Raw genomic sequence first — 4881 nt, 5'->3', positions numbered from 1 at the left:
AGAGGAACATTAACACTCTGTCAAAAGAGAAACGATTCTAAAAAGACGTTCAATGGATGGTTTTGAGGAAGACTAGAAAAACGAACATTTTAACTAATGAAATGATAGGTTAGTCAGGGATGTCCAAGAAACATTATAAGTGACTGCTATTGTTCTTGGCTGCCCACCCCTCCCCAGAAGCAGAAGGTAAATCCTTATGGCTCTAGACACCAGATACTTGGAATCCAGGACCCAGAGGACCAGAGCTGGCTATGACCTGGAAACCTCTTACCCACGGAGTAGTACCAGTTGGTGCCATACAAACTTGCAAACAGCCAATAGCCTCACCCGGCTACGACATGACCCTCAGGGTGCAGTAGTGGCACGCATACCTCAGCAGTAACCGACAACAGGATCTAACCAGACTGAAGTCCTGCTCAAGAGGACGGGTTAACACGCTTGGTACCAGAAACCTAGTCAACCTGCCCTGAGCTAGTGAAGTCACAAATCTCGTGGGGGGAACAGACAACTACGCTTTACTAAACTGGGAGAATCCCTAACTACACTGTAAAGTTTTGTCTGAACAGCCACAGACACGTGTAGTTCTTAATTCCTCATCTAGAACATATTTCTCTTGAAACAGAGACTGTTACAGAAAACCACACTGATCAAAATGAAGAGTGAGGGAGGCCAGGCCCAACGGATACATCCACGACACAACTTATGCACACAAGGCTCAGGGATCACTGCAGAAGAGGAAGGGACAAAACTGTTAGTGCCAGAGGAACAAGAAGCTTGCGTCTCCTAAAGATGTCAGTGAAGTCACCTCCATCAAGTCTCACTAACACGACTGCCTAAAGCTAAGCTGAACAAGGTCGGCACCAAAGGACACGCTAACATGGAAGGTGGGAAGCCAAGGGGACCTCAACTCTGAATGAAGACCTGTGGGCAACTAAGGAATACTGAGAGGAGGAATAGTCTTCCTCAGGGAAGAGCACGCCACGTGGTCATCAGCATCAAATGGTCAGCCCTGAGGACACACGTGTAACCCTGTACAGACTGAGCAGGTTGTGTTGCTGTCATTGTTATTATTATTATTTGTCTAAGACAGGGTTTTTCTGTGTAGCTGTCTGTTCTGGAACTCAAAGATCCACCTGCCTTTGCCTCCTGAATGCTGGGATTAAGGAGTGTACCACCACCACCTAGCTAGAACAGGTTATATTTATATATTTAGAAACATACAAATACATGTAACACAATAAAAGAGAGGCCACGGATTTAAGAAGAGAAAGAGCAGTGCGTGGGCAGAGCTGGATGGAGGAAAGGGAAGGGGCAAATGATGCAATTATAGCACAATACAAATTATTTTTAAAAAGGAATGAGGTTATTTAGGGAAAAATTTACATAGAATGGTTTCCTAAGTTTAGGTGACAGGTTTTGAAAGGATGCAAAGTCAATCATGGCTTTAAAGTTTGGCATAAACTCCTATGAAATGTCTAGGATAAGTAGGATGAAGGGACAGAGTGTTTCTAGGGGACACTTGCTGAGATGGCTCAGTCAGTACTGTGCTTGCTGTACAAGCATGCGGACCTGAGTTCCATCTCCAGACTCGCACACACAAAGAGCTGGGACTGGAGTCCACGGGCAGTCCCGGTGCTGGGGAGGCAGAGACAGGCAGAAACCTGGGGCCCTCTGCCTAGCCAGCCTCACCTAATGAAGGAATTCTGGACCAAGTGAGAGACTATGTCTCAAAGCACAAAACAAAGCAAGGGTGACACCCGTGGAACAACTCGCAGTGCTGACCTTTGGTCTCCAACTCCCTCTCCGTATGTTAACACATGTACCTGCACACGTGTGCTCTTCTACACAAGCATTTCATATTAAGACCAAATACATTCCATCTCCTGAACAGAAGAGCATTACTCACTCACAGTTATATTAGGAAGGACAAGTTAACACGCTGGCCAATGAAAACAACCTGGTTTATAACAGAGGAGTAGGGTGGACACTTTGTGTTCCTGTCTCTTCAGATGGCCCTGCTTTATGGAGCATCCCCAAACAAATAATATATGATTCATACATACTGATGGTTTCATCTGGTATGGACGTATGGTAGTTCAGTTTCTCCAAGAACTAAGGATTCATGGGCAGGCCCAGTACTTTCCTAACACTGGTGAAGGTGAACATTCATAGGTGAGACCTTGCTGAAACACTAAGAAGTATTTGGAAACTGCTCCCCCACCATCTATTTTTCTTTTCAACTTAAAATTTAAATATGATTTAATGTACCATTCTGGAGCACAGCGCTACATGTCTGACAAATGTAGACACTAATTACTGATAACAAGGATCAATCAGATCTCCAAGGTGGCCTCTTCCTCCTTGGCAGGCAATCCTCCTGCCTCTATCTTCAAGCCAAACTGACCATATTTGGCAACTGGGTTCTTTTAGATAAAAATTTCAACAATGAGGACCTACACTGAAACTTTCTACTTTTTTATGGTGTGTGTGTGTGTGTGTGTCATGGCACATGTGCAAAGGACAGAGAACAATTTGTGGGAGTTGGTTCTCTCCCTCTCCCATTTGGGTTTTGGGGATCAAACCCAGGCATCAGAGTTGGCAGCAGGTACCTTTCCTCACCGTGATCTCTGGGTCCCCACCTCACAATGACTCCTGCGTCTTAGAGGTGGTGGTATTAGCATCATACTTACGACTATCATCAGCCTTCACTTAGTCTCAGAACCGTGAGGACTCTACGGAGAGGCATCTTCATCATGTATCTGCTAAGGAGCCCATCAGACTCCAATGGACAATTCCAAACCCACAGATGATCAAGGTTAAACCTTGATCAGTAGGCCTCAGAAAACAAAACTCAAGAAGTGGGAGTGGGTGGGTAGGAGGGTCTGGGGGACTTTTGGGATAGCATTTAAAATGTAAATGAAGAAAATACCTAATTGAAAATAAATAAATAAATAAAAAAGAAAACAAAACTCCTCCCAAAACCATGAACGTGAGAAGGGACTTAATTAAGGGGGTTTAATAGGGGCTGGAGGGTAGATGACTCCAGCGTGTGTGTGTGTGTGTGTGCGTGTGTGTGTGTGTGTGTGTGTGTGTGTGTGTGTGAAATTGTAACACTTAAAAAAAAAGATTCTGCCAGGGAGGTAAAGGCAGGCAGATCTCTGTAAAATATAGAGAGCCCCTTTCTCATATAGCAAAAGCAAGCAAGCAAACCAAAAGGTCCTTAACATAATAAACAACTGACTTTAAACTCTACAGGAAAAAATAAAAATACAAAACTAAGTCTGGGGCTTAGCCATTAAAGAGCACAGGCTACTCATACAGAGGCCCTGAGTTCAATTCTCAGTACCCACATGGCAGATCTGGCACACAGGTGTACATACATAGATAATATATCTTCTAAAGCTATGTCTCACCATTCATGCTTGTGCACTGCATTCCTAACCCATTCCCAATGTTCAGTGACAACCTAATACATTAGAGTGAACTACATTCTGGTAGAAAGACTTGATCCTCAGTCTTGGTTTCTGAATAGGCCTCAAAGTACTTCTTTTTATGGTCTCTACTGCTACGGTAAACACCATGACCAAAGAAAGCAACTTTGGGAGGAAAGGATTTCTCTCACCTTACCCTTCTAGGAAACAGTCCAGCACCAAGGAAGTCAGGGCAGGAAATGGAGCAGGGTCCATGGAGGAATGCTGCTTACTGGCTTGCTCCTTGTAGCTTGCTTAGACACCATCTGTGATCACTAGCCTAGGATGACACCACCCTTCCTCATCAAACATTAATCAAAGATGCCCCCCCCCCCCAGGCTTGCCTTTAGCCCAATCTTATAGAGACATGTTCTCAACTGAGGCTCCCTCCTCTCAGATGACTCCAGCTTGTGTCAAGCTGACTTAAAAACCAGCCAGCACAAGTGCCACAGCTCATGTCAGTTCAGTTTCTCCTTCAGGTCATTTCTCCAATACCTAGGGTGGTGAATACAGCACTTTCAAAAAACCGCTAGCTTAGTCATAGGAGCTCCTGGATCTGTTTTTATTCAAGACCGAAAGAGTTCCTGTTTGTTTGTTTGTTTGTTTGTTTGTTTTTGAGACAGGGTAGTCCTGTGTAGTCCTGGCTCAGATCTGTCTGTTATCAGTCTTTGCTGGGATTAAAGGTATGTGCCACCATGCCAGGACCTGAAATGCTTAAACCTGACCCTATGAATAAATTCAATAGCCATTACAGAAACAAACACTTTAAAAATTGCTGTACACATAATGGACTCATCCATTTTTTTACAGTTACAACAACAAACAAACAAACCAACAAACAAACAACAACAACCAAAACACTAAAGAAAAACCAGTAGGAAGCTTCTAAGACAGGATAACAGTATCTGTCAGACTACCACAAAAACCAACAACAACAACAAATCATTTAAAAATCTATGATTAAATTGCTTAGTTTTATACGATATTGTATGAGAGAAGAAGATTTAAACAGTTCCTTGTTACCCCCGTGTCTACTCTGCAGATAAGGATTATAGCCTGGGGTTTAAATGGCTGGTATTGACAGCTCCTACCACTGGACTCTGAATGCCTCAGCTCCACAATGGTCCTCTGTCAATCTTAGACCCACTGACTCACACTGGTTATCTTCTATTCACAGGTCAGACTACAGAAAAAACAACTATTCATAATTTCACAACAAACACACATCTGAATAAAAAATAATGTTGGTCAGAGCAATAAAATCAGAACTCTTAAAAATACCAAGATTGTTAACTACAATTAATTATAGAATTAAAAAAATTTCGTCTTTCCTCAGGAAAATGACGTTCAGGTACAGAAAGAGAAGAGGCCATTAGGTCTACTTACTGAATAGATGCTTAAATCCTATTTT

At 43.0% G+C, this 4881-nt stretch overlaps 1 protein-coding gene and 1 long non-coding RNA gene across 2 annotated transcripts in view; one reads left to right on the top strand and one right to left on the bottom strand.

Moving 5' to 3' along the window:
* Hspbap1 (HSPB1 associated protein 1) overlaps positions 1 to 4881 on the bottom strand; it is a 57326-nt gene that overhangs the window by 16175 nt on the left and 36270 nt on the right. The window lies entirely within an intron of this gene.
* LOC110311611 overlaps positions 3858 to 4881 on the top strand; it is a 3234-nt gene continuing 2210 nt past the window's right edge. The window contains exon 1 of the long non-coding RNA XR_002379980.1: positions 3858 to 4153. This is a non-coding gene — a long non-coding RNA (uncharacterized LOC110311611). The remainder of the gene's footprint in view (positions 4154 to 4881) is intronic.

Source organism: Mus caroli, chromosome 16 (genome assembly GCF_900094665.2).
Source record: "Mus caroli chromosome 16, CAROLI_EIJ_v1.1, whole genome shotgun sequence".
Classification (NCBI taxonomy): domain Eukaryota; kingdom Metazoa; phylum Chordata; class Mammalia; order Rodentia; family Muridae; genus Mus; species Mus caroli.
This window is presented reverse-complemented; position numbering and strand designations above follow the sequence as displayed.